Source organism: Lissotriton vulgaris, chromosome 2_1, assembly GCF_964263255.1.
Source record: "Lissotriton vulgaris chromosome 2_1, aLisVul1.2, whole genome shotgun sequence".
NCBI classification, from domain to species: domain Eukaryota; kingdom Metazoa; phylum Chordata; class Amphibia; order Caudata; family Salamandridae; genus Lissotriton; species Lissotriton vulgaris.
The window spans coordinates 1,265,574,602-1,265,589,984 of record NC_141687.1 but is presented as its reverse complement, the minus strand read 5'-3'; positions in this window follow the sequence as shown (position 1 = coordinate 1,265,589,984).

Sequence of the window (15,383 nt, the reverse complement as noted above, 5' to 3'; positions counted from 1 at the left end):
GCAGGAAAAAGAGGGGGAAAGCAGGAGAAGCAACCAGAGTAAAGCCTCTTTCGACCGCTTCAACAAGCGACACTTATTTTAAGTTATGTGCTTTAATTTTATTTTTCCTTCTCAGTGCGCTAATATTAATGCTTTTTAGCCCTTGTCTGTTTCTATTTCTTTTATCCTACATTAACAGCTGATAGCTAATAATGTAGGATAAAAGAACAGCTGATAATGAGACTGAACATGATCCTATCTACACTGCTTTGTTTGAAATTATGTGGTACCAGGTACCAGCACATGCTTAGTTTACGCAAATCCTTAGCTAATACCAGTTGATATATATGCTCCCTCATCCCCCATGTTGCTGCAGTAGATAAATTACATCACCCTGAAGCAGTATTCCCAAGCCTTTATACATTGTCTTTTGCACCTCCTTTTTTATGTAGAATAAAAGTACAGCTGCAACCAACACATCTTAGCCAAATGACTGCTCAAGTTAGTACAACAAGATTTTATACCAATTCTGAAGTGGAAAGAAAAAAAAGGGATATTTGACCAGCGTATTTTAGAGGTAACTCAATCATCATCTGGATGTAGAACAGGATCAGTATTTGCTAATGTAATGTAATGTATAGCTTTATTTCGAAATATTTCATTTCATAAAAGCGTTACAGAAAAGATAAGATAAGAGCAAGCATAAAAACAGTTGTACAACAAGCTGACAAAATCACAGATAAAATACTTAAAATATGCCACTTGGTAAGAGCAACTATTCTAAAAACATTAGTGCAAATACATAGTTAGCAGCTTTAGGTGTGCATAATCGGAAGGGGACACGTACAGGGGAGGGCCAAGCTACTGGAATACCAATTGGGATCCTTACTGGAGGACCATTCTCCTCACAGATCTTATCCTCCATGCCCACCCCAGGAATTTGGCCAGGCCACATGCAAGCAGTGGGTGAGGATCTGTTCTTAGTAGCTGTAAGGCCTCCAAATGTGACCGAGTGCCCAGCCTCACGCAGAGCGGTTTCAGCCATCTGCGACGAGGAGCAGCATAGGCTGGGCACTCGAACAATAAATGGGGAATGGATTCATCCCTGGTTGGGCAGAAGGGGCAAGTTGCTATGGTTTGCCATGGTGGTTTCCATTTTGATGTCCTTGTGCCTAGGGGCAAGACCCCTGCCCTGAATTTAAAATACAGCGCCCTGTCTGTTGTGTTCAGAATTACATCCAGGTAGGGTTCTCTGAAGGGACGGCATTTGGTAGTCAAGAACTCCTCTGCTGATCGGCACAGATTTGGATGGGACACTCTCTCGCTATCTACCCATGCCCAAAATAATTTCTTCAGCAGCTGTTTGGGGGGTGATGACCTGCTGGCCCAAGCGTCCTCCAGGCCTAGATCGCACAGAAGGCGTTTTACTCCAAGGAGCCAACCAATCTTATTCCAGCCAGGGGTTGAGAGAAGTTCGTTTAACGCATCCGCGTAGCTTGAAAGTTCAGGAACATTCCATATGCGGGCCCACAAGAGGAGGGGACGTAACTTAGCCTGATCATCTATGGCTCGTGTTCCTGTGTCTAGTAATAGGGGTATGGTGGGCGCACTGTAGGGGAGCCGCATTAAGTCTTTGTGGAACTTATTTTCCAGTTGAGATAGAGTGTCAAATTTCTGGATGCCCCACAACTCGGCCCCATACAGTGCCGCACTCACAGCTTTTGCCTTATAGATGTCAAGTATCACCCCGATTGGTTTGAGGGGTGAGGCGCGGTGTTCTTTTAGGAGGGCGCCTGTCACCCTCCTATGAGTCAAGATGACTTTCTGACGGTGCGCCTTCCAAGACATGGAGTCGCAAAGCCTGATTCCTAGATAGTCGAATTCCCTCACCCTTTCTAGGGGTACGGCATCTATAGATGGAGGGTGGACTGTTTTCCTGGGGGGATTCAACACAAGGAACTTGGTTTTACCAATATTGATAGCCAAGCCCCTTGTGTCACAAAAGCCCTGGAATCTTGTTAGCAGGGTTTGAAGGCCCTTCGGGGATTTTGAGATCAGCAAGGTATCATCTGCGAACAGGAGCGTTGGTATTTTTCTGCCCGCCAGGGAGGGGGCATCTGCTGGTAGTTGGAGAAGATGCTCAACCACTCCGTTTAGATATAAAGAAAACAGAGTGGGAGCTAGCACACACCCCTGGCGGACGCCCCTGTCAACAGGTATCCGAGATGTTTTTTGGCCCTGCTGACCCCATCTAACTTGGGCGTAGTTGTTTTCGTGGAATTTCATGGTTAGGGACAGCAAGTACGCAGGCATACCCATGCCCTCAAGTACAGCCCACAGATGGTTGCGTGGGACGAGGTCAAAGGCAGTCCGCAGATCGATAAAGGCGAGATACAGACTGCCCTTGCCCAGAGTGACCGCCTTCCAATAGAGCATTAGGAAACGGAATGTCTGTTCAATCGTGCCGGTTCCAGATCTGAAGCCGGCCTGAAAGTCAGACAAGACCTGCATTTCCTCAGCCCACTGCAGGATCCTGCCCAGAACTACCTTCCCTGCTGCCTTCTGGGTGGAATCAAGCAGGCTTATGGGTCGGTAGTTGGCAGGATCGTCCCTACAGCCCTTTTTATAGATGGGGACGACTTCCGCCCCCCTCCAAGAGTCCGGGAAATCGCCACCCATCATTGCCTCATTCAAGAGTTTAGCAATGAATGGGCTCCAGACCTCAGCGTTGTTACGAAGTAAGTCACCAGGGACTCCATCTGGGCCTGCCGCCTTATTGGGGACTATAGACCTAATTGCTTTTTCCACCTCCCTAGAAGAAAAAGTGGGGCCAGGATGAGAGCTGTTGGCTGACACTTTGTAGCTGGATACCCTGCTTGGACCCGGGACCCCCAAGGGATTCGAGTTGGAGTAGAGTTTAGAGAAGTGTGCTAGCCAGGCTTCCCCTGTAATGTTACACGTTAACAGGGAATCAACGGGCCTGTCCCTGCCTCTAATCAGGGCCCAGAAAGCCCTTGAGTCCTTTCTGGAGCCAGCCTCCATTAAATCACTCCAAAATTTGGTTTCGTGCGTGGCCTTTGCCACGGCCTGGGTCTTCTTATACTTTTTCCTGGCTACTGCGATCAAGGCAGGGTCTTTGGCACTAACCGCCAAGATTAACTCGCTTTTTGCTAGGCGGCAGTCCTGGGAATACCATTGGTCTCTACCCCTGATTTCTTTTTTCCGCTTAGACCCTCCCCTCCCCTCAGGAATCATGAAAAGATTGCTAAGAAATACAATAGTTTCTACGAAAGGCACGAGGATAGGGGTGTCGGAGTCCAACGTGTCGACAGTACACTTAGCTTCCTTTAAGATGGACTTAGCTTGGGCCATTCTTTTAGCATCAGAAGCGACCTTAGCCCACTTCAGTCGCCTCCCACAATTAGATGGAATGACTTCGTGGGATGTTTTCCCGGTTAACCGGGGTGGTGCTAAGGGCCCTGGGTCCCACAGGGGAGCAAGCGAGAGGACCAAAGGATTGTGGTCACTGTCCGTGCTTTGTTGAACGACCATATCAATAACATATTCCCACAGATTATAATTTAACATCACATAGTCAATTCTGGAGGTATGTCCAGTCCTGTTAAAAGTGTGCACACCCCCAGTATCTGACTTGCAGCGACCGTTGGTAGCTCTAAGGTCGTGTTCAAGGCAAAGTGCATTAATGTCAATAGCATTCTGTGTCCATTTCTTGATAGGATCAAGGGTAAGCAGGGGAATGCCTCTCTTGACATCGTCTTCCCATATGTCCAGGATGTCATCACTAGCCAGAGGCTCGAAACAACAATTGAGATCCCCAGCCAGAATTGTGAAGGAATCAATATTACAGCCAGATAGCTCCTCTTCAATACCAGTCATGGACAAAGGGCTAGAGTTCGCCGCCCTTGCCCCCCTTAAATACAGATTAAAAAGCTCCAGAGTTTTACCTCCCGGACATTGAATGGTGAGCCTCAAGAGATCTGGGGATGGAGAATTTATGTGTTTTACTGTGAGCCCCAACGAAATGCTAAGCCAAATAAGGAGGCCGCCAGAAGGACGGCCTTTGCTGCCTTTGGGCCTGGTAGCCGGCACTATGTAGGTGGTGAAGCCAACCCTATGCACTGGCTCCAGGCACCAAGTTTCTTGTAGAAGGCAGATCCCAAAAGGCTCCAAAAAGGAGATCCAATCAGGTTTATCAAAATTCCGGGCAAGCCCCGCCACGTTCCAGCTCAGGATTTTAAGCTGGGAAGCACCTGCCGGGGTTTTGCCCATCTTGGGCTCAGGAACTTGAGATATAGCATGAATGTCATTGGCTCTGGGAGATTGGAGAGGGGATGGAGGTAACAAATCATCAGCTGGAGTCATTTTTAAAGCTAAGGGGATAATAGGGGAACAAACAGCTGAGGAGGGGTACACCGGGTCCTGTAAAGGGGGGGTCTGGGTTGGGGGCTGGGATAAAGGAGAAGTACTAGTCGCACCCACAATAGTCGCCAGAGTCGATCTCCCTGTCTCTGGTACAATACTATTGGGGTTTCTAGTTAGGGCTATTGGTGGAGGCGTTAGGAGTCAGTCAACATCCTCCAGGCTGCCAAACCTATTTGGGTTTGCAGATCCAAACCTGCCACTGTTTGGATTGAACACCGTGGGGGGATATCCCCAGCTAGGCTGTTGGGGAACTAGAGGCCAAAGGCCCCCCTGCGGGCATACTGTGCGGGGGGGATAGAAAAATGACAAGGGCCTAGGTGCAATGGAAGAACCCCAGTCTTGATTCCCAGGGGACCAAATGTGTTTGGCCGTGTGCGCATCATCAAAAGTTACGACTATACAGTCGCCAGGGGTCATTTTCCTCGTGGTGCCCACCCAAGGAACTCTTCGTGTCGTTAAAACTCTACTCCTCCTGCCATTGGGGATAGGCCTATAGGTGTTGAGCCAGTGCATGACCTTATTACGTAAGGAATGCTGGTCCTCATACTGGCCATTCTCTAATTCCGGGACACCCGTTAGGACCACCATATAGTCATTTGCTTCTGGAGGAAGGTCGATATAACCTCCTCGGAAGTTACTCCTGGTTTGAGAGCCCCCAACAGGATGGGTAGGGGGTTTGTTCCGGGGGGCTTTAGCAGGACGAGAACTAGTGCCAGCTGCGCTCTGGGCTCTCGGTGCTGGTAGATTGTTGTTCCGAGAGGCCTGAACAGAGCGAGAGCTGGAACTAGCTACGTTCTGAGCTCCAGATGATGGTGTAATGTCATTTCGGGGGGCCTGGACGGGGCGGGAGCTAGAGGTAGCTGAGTTCTGGGCTCTTGATGCGTTTGAGGTGGTAACCCTAACTTGAGGTGACAGATTTGTAGCAATGCAGCTCCTGGTGCGGGGTTTAGGGATGGGATAGGTAGGACGAGGGACAGTGGGATTGGGGAGCGGGCCGGGGATAGGTGCAGGGGGTGGGATGGAGTCCTGAGGAGCCATGTTACTATCAATCACCCCCTGGCGTTCGAGACTTTTCAGGCCAAGAGTGGCCAAGGCGATGATACTTTTCTCCATCTCGAGGAGATTATTCTCTATACGAGAAAGCCTTAAGTCCAGGGGGGATAGAAGATTTTTTAGGGACTCCCATACCACTCCTATGAATTCCCTCTCCCTCCCTTCTTGGTTAGTCCAGCCCGGATCTATTCTCTCAGGTAATATCGTACTTCCAGGATCAACAGGGACTTGTCCCACGCAATTATCAGCACGGGGAATCAGTGGGGAAGAAAGGGATGTGACCGAACTAGCATTGTCCACAGTTTTGTCAATAATGGACGTATTGGCCCCCTGTACTAGTATTTTTTTCCTTGGGGAGGTTGGACTAGGGGAGCGTTTTCTCTTATTAGGATTCCCTAGCATATTATCGAGGCCGCCATATGAAGTGGAGGCCAAGGATACATCAAGGGATTGTGGGGAAGAAATGGGAGGAACAGGGGGGCTACCCTCAGCACAGGGCAGTACTTCAGTCAATGCGGGTAGACCTAGGAGTGGAGAGGGAATAGGTAAAGTAGGTATATCATGTACATCCACCAGAACTAAAGCACCCTCCTTTATAGAAATGTGGTTAGGGGAAACAGCAGTGGCTATATGACCAAGAGAAGATTTTTTATGGGAAGCAAATTCGAGTGAAAGCTTCCTAGCCGCTTCCAAGTCGAGGGACACTCTAGTTTGCAGTTTGTTGATTTCGTGATCTATCGCCTTGCTTGTCCTCGTGATAAAATCGTCCATAGGCCCATTAAGTGCCGCCCCTCCCTTAGCTGCCCTATTACGTGTAACACGAGTACACATGGTTCCTGCCTAAGGCTAACAACACAGGCAACAAAAAATAGGCAAGCTCACAACACAGGGAACGAAGCAAAGATGAAAGAGAAGGGGCCCAGACCAGACCGCTCAGACCTCGAACGGCCTCAAACGGCCCGCTCTTTGCCCGGTCTTCGCCCCGTGCTGAGACCCGCGCGCGTCCCGCTTCGCGGAAGCCTCAGAGTAGGATATATGGGCCGTTTGAAGGCGGTGGGCGGGCCACGGGGAGAGCGGACCGGAAGGTCTTGCAGGTCACGCAGGGACTCCTGTGCAATGGAGTCCCTGCAACGCTCGCAGCCCCGCTGCGCCTCGCTCCCACCACCAGCCTCAAGCTCACGGGAAGGTGTCCAGGCAGCACACAGCCAACAGGGCGAAGCGGCACCCGCGGAGCGGGTGCGGCGAGTAGTGGCCACAAGTCCAGCAGCAAGGAATCCGGGTGTAGCGCCAACAACAGCGCTATGGCAGGCAGAAGCGTCCCGAGGAGCAGTGCAGGAAGAGGAGGTAAAGTACCCTATTTGCTAATGATAAATGGCATACCGGTGCCACATTCAAATGTAAATGTAAAGCTGTATCATTGTAGATTAGCAGGGACAAGTAGCCTTTTAAAATTTGGTAACATTTTAGGACAATTTCAGCAAATACAGAATGCAAACAAACATATATATATATATATATATATATTCATAATTCATATGGCAAAATATACCCCCTCATTTTGTTCCTTTTTAAATTAAATGTTTTAAGAGTTACCACTTTATTCCAATCAAGATGGCTTCAGGTGTGCCATACCTTTGTAATAAGTAGGACTGTTAGCGCTCTAGTTGTTCTTTAGAACACTCTGGGACATTCTGTCATTGGGCTATACTTGGGCTACATCTGGGTGATATTTGGGCTACATTTGGGCTCTTTTGTCTCTGGTGGCCATTTTGGGAGACTGCATGTCAGAATTTTTTAATGAAATAGAAGAGGATTTGAAAAGTCACTCAAAATGTGCCCTAATTTTTCTTTCTGCAGCACTAATAATACCTTCTATTGCATAATATACCCCCTCATTTTGTTCCTTTTTAAATTAAATGTTTTAAGAGTTACCACTTTATTCCCATCACGATGGCTCCAGGTGTGCTATACCTTTGTAATAAGTAGGACTGTTAGCGCTCTAGTTGTTCTTTAGAACACTCTGGGACATTCTGTCATTGGGCTATACTTGGGCTACATCTGGGTGATATTTGGGCTACATTTGGGCTCTTTTGTCTCTGGTGGCCATTTTGGGAGACTGCATGTCAGAATGTTTTAATGAAATAGAAAAGGATTTGAGAAGTCACTCAAAATGTGCCCTAATTTTTCATTCTGCAGCACTAATCATACTTTCTATGGCAAAATATACCCCCTCATGTTGTTTCTTTTTAAATTAAATGTTTTAAGAGTTACCACTTTATTCCAATCAAGATGGCTTCAGGTGTGCCATACCTTTGTAATAAGTAGGACTGTTAGCGCTCTAGTTGTTCTTTAGAACACTCTGGGACATTCTGTCATTGGGCTATACTTGGGCTACATCTGGGTGATATTTGGGCTACATTTGGGCTCTTTTGTCTCTGGTGGCCATTTTGGGAGACTGCATGTCAGAATGTTTTAATGAAATAGAAAAGGATTTGAGAAGTCACTCAAAATGTGCCCTAATTTTTCATTCTGCAGCACTAATCATACTTTCTATGGCAAAACATACCCCCTCATGTTGTTTCTTTTTAAATTAAATGTTTTAAGAGTTACCACTTTATTCCAATCAAGATGGCTTCAGGTGTGCCATACCTTTGTAATAAGTAGGACTGTTAGCGCTCTAGTTGTTCTTTAAAACACTCTAGGAGGCTGCAGTAGAACACAAAGGAATCAACTGACAGTCTCTGTCCTTGTTGGATGTACATGTTTTACTGAGAATGTCAGACTTAATTTTCACATGACTGAGAAAGATAATGTGAATTTACAGAAAATATGCTTTCAGTTTAGCTTATAGATCCCAAACCACTGTGGGAAAATCATGAGATATTAGTTTTCTTTCAAACAATATTCATGATATCACAGCAGAAGGTTTTTTCACATGGTAAAATCACCTTAGAACCCACCACAATTCCTAAAACGAGTATGGTACCATCAACAAATGATTTATAATGTAACTAATGTCCTAAAACCCTCTATTAACTACAATGCTTTTTAATGAGGTGCTATCATGTATATTGGTCCCAAGATGGCTGCCAACACTTCTTGGATGAAGTGCTGACAGCCAATCAGATCAGATGTGTGGTTAGGCTCTGCCCAGATATATCTTTTTTTGAACCTAAATTACTCAAAATCCACTGGAGCACATATATTGAGACCTAGCAAAGGCACATCGGGCTAACAGTCCCTACAATTTTGCCAAGTTTAGTGCAAATCCATTCAGCCATTCGAGCTAAAAGTGAGGCCAACCGCCCTATGGAAATTAACATGGGAAAAACGCGTTTTGGGACCTCCCTTTTTTCTCGGCCCCCCCTTGATGAAACCCCCCCAAATTGTCAGGGGCTGCTCAGAAACAAAATGTTCAATTTTCCTGAAAATTTCAGCCAATTCCGTCCACAAACGCCAAAGTTATTAGACATAGAATTTTCAAAAATCCCATAGAGAAAAAATCCTAACTATATATACCTACTGGCGACCGCCAGTAGGTAATATATATATATATTCACAGAAAAAACCATAGGTTTTACACACGTTATAGTTAGGAAGTAGCATTTAAAAAACCTATGAAATTCACTGAAAAAAACATAGGTTTGACACATGTTATAGTTAGCTGGAAATTTTACTGACATAAAACCAATGAAATTCCACGTTATAGTTAGTTGGACTCACTATAACTTGCGCGTGCAATGCACTGCTGATGACGTCACATATTACATCATTCATGACATGGTCAGTGACATCACTCATGACATCACTGATGACACCATCCAGTGAATATGTGTCTTTCTGAAAAATAAATATTAGTGAGTAATGTTTAAATATTTAAAAATATATATTAGTGTTTCACTTTGTGTATAAGTGGCTACATGAGTTGGTAAGTAGTTACATGCGTATGTATATGGGTTATTAGATGTTTCTCTTAGTATCAGTATGAGTGTCTATATGGTTTGGTGGGGGTATTACTTAGCACATAGATGCATGAGTGACTGACTCTCTGTTTGTATGTGTTTTGAAGACAGCATATGTGCAGGACTGTATGGGTGGATGAGTGTGTATATGTGTTTGTTAGTGAGTGAATGACTGTCTCACTAGTGTCTTTATCAGTAACGACATATGTTTTAATCTAGTATATGTGAATATTGATGTATATAAGTGAGTATATGTGAGAGTAAGAGATTGAAAGAGTTCCTGTTTAAATAAGTATGTGTTTCTATAAGTGATTGTTTAAGAGAATAAATATGTGTAATTTTCAATAGAAGTAAGGTGGAAGTGTGTGTATAACTCTATATTCAAATAAATGGATGTTCAATAGTTTATTTGCACGTGTGAGTATGTCTGTGAGTAACTTTTCGATGATTGTCGGTGTGTAACAGGATGTATAGGTGTATCATTTCATATGATGAGTGAGTATATGTATGAGTGGATGTGTATATAGATGGTGGAATTACTGAATTACTTGTTGTAACTGATATGGGTATCTGCATTTTTTTTTAAATTTCAGTTTCTATTTTTGAATATGTGTTTCAAGAGTTACATTACAGTGAAAGGAGGTCTGTCACTATGTCACAAGGATGGTGTCATCAGTGATGTCACTGACCATGTCATGAATGATGTAATATGTGACGTCATCAGCAGTGCATTGCACGCGCAAGTTATAGTGAGTCCAACCAACTATAACGTGGAATTTCATTGGTTTTATGTCAGTAAAATTTCCAGCTAACTATAACATGTGTCAAACCTATGGTTTTTTCAGTGAATTTCATAGGTTTTTTAAATGCTACTTCCTAACTATAACGTGTGTAAAACCTATGGTTTTTTCTGTGAATTTCATTGGTTTTTAAAATGCTAATTCAGAAAAATGTCGTGTATGCAACCTATACTTTTGGCAATAACGTTCTGGCAATATTTTTTTCGAAAACAAGCCGTTTTCTTCACTGTTCAAGTTGCATAGAGACTCCTTGTAAAGCAATACAGAATTCGAAAGTCTGTACCTTGCCTTTTTTTAAACACATTAAAATTTGTCTGTAAATAAAAATAGCCTTACTAAACTTTCGTGCGCGACCCGGTGTGCGCACTCCCGGCAACAGTTGTCAATAAAATGGATATCGCATTTCCAGGCTTTAGTGCGCGACCGAGTGCGCGCACAGGCCTATATATTTCGTAAAAACCTTGCGATTTGAACTTATTGAATTTCTTCATACACCCCTCAAAGAACTTATAGTACGTCAAAGAGACTGTACCTAGACTTCTTTTTTATTCTTATGAAACTTTTCAGTAAATGGAGCCGAATGTCTTTTTAAACTTTCGTGCGTTACCGGATGTACACACCTTGGTATTTTTTTTAGAAATATAAAACGTTTCATACTTTAACAATTGTGCGCTTAAATCCAGCTCAGAAGATATACAAAATCATGATGGTAGTTGGTTCAACCCGGACCGTTTATTAGAGGTAGATCGTCCGACTCCACCGGAAGACACTCCTGATAAAAAGGACATATATATAAAATGCGGATTAGCCGCTGTATCGTGCTAGCAAACTATAACATATAAATCGTTAGAAAAAACAAAAGGAATCGAGCAAAATCAGTAGGCCACTGATGAGATCTTTTTTTGACCTCGCTAAAATAGAAAAATTAGGAACAACCCCTCATGAGAAATATGAAACTAGTGAGAGAAACCGAGCTCGACGCCATGGTGGCTGCAAGACAGCTCGGCTCCGCCGCCCACCCCACCCAAAATAACGACAAATATTATAAAGATACACAACACACCAGCAAAGTAACAGGGTAAAACGTTTTATTAAATAACTATTTACATGGCAGCCTACTGCAACATGAAAACAACACTTTCAATTGGTTCTTAATAGTTTCAATTCTGAAATTTACACGCAGCACTCCACCCACTTCCCTCACTATCTTTTCTACTCTCAAGAGACAACAACGTCCTACATCTTTCGGAAGACTTTGGTGAAATGGCTACCGTATCTCATTCATCTTCCGAATCTGACCAAAATGATCGACTACCTTTAATAAGAAAAAATAAATCTTCCATCTGGCAATTTTTCACTTATCCTGAAGATCAAAAGAAAGTGAATGCACCAAAAGTAACCTGCACGATATGTGACTTGGTTCTCTCAAGAAGAAATCCAGCAAAAAAATATTTCTTTTCCATACATACCATGGTGCGGCATGTCAAACAAGTGCACCCTCTGCAATTTGCAGAGGCAACGACAAGAGCCCTGGCCACGCTATTACCATTAGAGGTGGCCAGCACATCTTCTGATCGACGACCTGTATCTCCATGCAGTGCAGAGATGGACTTCAGATATTTAACTATATATGGTCTATAACCTATGGTTTTCTCAGTGTTTTTCTTTGGTTTTTTAATAGCAAATATCAAAAGCTTTTTTGTGGAAAATGACTAAAATTAGGTATACATAAGCGGCGTTCATTTATGTTTACCACAGCCATTGTTAAAAGTAAAGTGAAAGTCGCGAAACAGTGGCCACGCCATCTAGTCCCTTTTAGGCCCCATCATGCACGTAAGTAACAGCCATTTTCTGTGTCATGGCCTCTCTGCCCACTGCCAATAGCCTATGATTGTTCAAAATTGGTTCTCTTTGGGTCATTCTCTGTTCACAAATAAGCATAAAGTCGCAATACTCTATTTAGTTTTTGCAGATAGTGAAGGATAGGTAGTGCACACTTTTGTCCCCTTTGTAACCCGTCATGCCTATCTCTGCCCCGTTTGTTGGTAGTTGGTTCAACCCGGACCGTTTATTAGAGGTAGATCGTCCGACTCCACCGGAGGACCCCCCTAATAAAAAGGACATATATATAAAATGCGGACTATCCGCTGTATCGTGCTAGCAAACTATAACATATAAATCGTTAGAAAAAACATGAAACTAGAGAGAGGAACCGAGCTGGACGCCATGATGGCTGCAAGACAGCTCGGCTCCGCCACCCATCCCGCCCAAAATAACGACAAACACTATGCAAATATTATAAATATATACAACACACCAGCAAAGTAACAGGATAAAACGTTTTATTAAATAACTATTTACATGGAACCTACTGCAACATGAAAACAACACTTCTAATTGCTTCTTAGTAGTTTCAATTCTGAAATTGAACACCCAGTACATCCAGAGTTCATGTCCGACAAGTTGTGTGGGGGGATGCCTTGCTAATGCTGCCACCCCCACCACCTTCTGTAGGAAGGACTCTGGATATCCTTGGTCCCTGAGAGGCTTCGATGTCCCTGCCTTGCACAAATGTCATAAGTTCTGGATGTTGAGAGCCATACTTCAGGGTCCGACATGTTGTGTGGGGGGATGCCTTGCTAATGCCGCCACCCCCACCACCTTCTGTAGGAAGGACTCTGGATATACTTGGTCCCTGAGAGGCTTCGATGTCCCTGCCTTGCACAAATGTCATAAGTTCTGAATGTTGAGTGCCATACTTCAGGGTCCAAGAAACGCGGACTCGAAGGGGGCGCTTGGCTCCTGCCCCCTCCCCAAGTCTTGTTCCCCTGGTATGGCCTGAGATCGCCCACGACATAGGCGGCCGGCTCCCGGGGTCAGGCGGAACTTCTTGCCTTTTGATGCCTCTTCCATTCTGGACCTTGTCCCACAATCCGTTTGACCTGAAGACACGTCCTGCGGTGCCCTGGTCCAACCATCACATTTACACCGTCTCACCCGCCATCCGGCTGAATTGCACCCACTCTTCTGATACAGCGACAGGCGGCTGCCACGGAGCTCAGGAAATGGCGGTCGGCTCCACAGACTTGGGCCTGGCCTGCAAGGATGGCTCTGGGCAACCCTGGAACTCGGACGCTTGACTGCTAGGGCATGAGCCCCATTCCCAAAAGCGTCCCGTCAGCCTTGAAGATTCTACAAGAGTCACCGAGGCCCCTGACTCCTGCAGACTTCCGGTGGGGAGCGACTGCCATGATTGCTTGCGGAATGGCCACGACGTAGCCACGAGGTGCTCTCATGCTGACGCCAGCTTCAGTCTGAAACATCCAGAAACACTGTAGACTACCAATTCGATCAGTTCCGGTGGAGCCCCAACGACGTATCGCGTTCTTGCGTAATCCGCCATATGACGCGCCGCGTTAGCGCACCCGGAAGTGCTCCGGTGCGCGAGGCGCGAAGCGCAGCTTCCCGGAAGCAATGCGGAGCGCGTAACGTAAGCAATTACATTTCAGTTGGTTCTCCCATCACAATATTTTCAATGTCACATAAAAGTCACCCATCACCCACTGCCATCTCTGGCTGTTTCCATGGTAACACCTCATTCTGCACCTGGCTGAAGGCACAGGTCAAAAGTTCATATCTCAACATTCTACAGCAAAGTAACAACACTGTTTTCCCTCCAGAAACACCTGCCAATCCACAGCTCTGTTACATGTCTTTTTTTTTCACACCCAATAGTACTTTTCGTTTAACATAAACATTAACATGCAACGTACTGTTCAATCTCCACTTCTTACAATCAACCAATCATTTTTATTTTTTAAACCACACCCAGCCTCTTCCTTTTTCTTTATTTAGAATTTCAACTTCTAACTACCATTCCACTTCCAGAACCGATCGGAGGACGACTACAAATCCCTTGAAAATGAAGGTCTGGCTAATAGGACACAGTTATATTCACTGGAGTGAAAAATATGCAGTAAGCAGACGAATTTGCAACCTCAGCTTACCAAATGTACACATAACATGGATTTCCAAAAGAGGATTGAAATGTCACCAATTGATTCCATTGGTGAAAACTTTTATGCATCTCCCAGAACCAGACCTTATAATTGTGCACTGTGGTGAAAACGATCTAGGCACAATCACTGGGGTAGGTCTGGAAATGCTTCTAAAAGACACCTTTCGACAATTGATGACACTTTTTCCTCGATCTGCCTTGGTATATTCCAATATATGCCAAAGACAGAAATGGAATTGGTCCAATCACCATTGTGCACAATTTGAGAAAGCAAGGAGACATGTAAATAAATCTGTTTCTGCGTTCCTCAGAGATTATAGCATGGGTTCTATTTACCACAACAACTTGCGATACCACATGCAAGACGTCTATAGGAGAGACGGTGTTCATTTCACGAATGAGGGAAACAGAATCTTCCTCTGCAACATCAGGCTCTGCATCGGTACTTACTTATAAATGCAGAAAACACTCAATTAACACAATGGCTCTTTTCAGAGCCACCTTATATCTAAGCACTCAAACTTCTGATTTATCTCCATTTTCACACTCTTGTAAAAAGGTGTGCGCGACCGAGTGCGCGCACCACGCAACTTAAAAAAAATATATATATATATATATATTTTCGCCTTTAAGGGCCTTACTGCACACCCTGAGAAAACCTACGCAGCAAAACAATCTCTACCTTCTCCCCTTTCCATATTCCAACGCTTTGAAATCAACAATATATTTACTCGCAATGACAAAATGGCGGTCAACACTTCCTGATTTCCTTCGAATCGAACGTTAACAGACGTCACGCAACAAAATTCCGCTCGCGCGCGCAGCCGTTTGGGTGCGCGCACATGTGCGCGCGTATAGATATATAATTGACTTTAACTTTAATTTCCTCAGCAACTACTGAACGGATTTACACCATTCCAAAAAAAGAGTAATCTGCGAGCCGGACTGTACAGTTTTGCCAAATTTCTTATAAATCCATTCACCCGTTCGACCTGTAGCCGAGTCTAAAGGTCCTATGGAAAATAACATGGAGAAAACACGTTTTGGGACCCCCCTTTTATCTCAGCCCCCACTTGACCAATCCCCCCCAAACTTTTAGGGAAGGAGCGCAGCGGACCGAGCCATCTT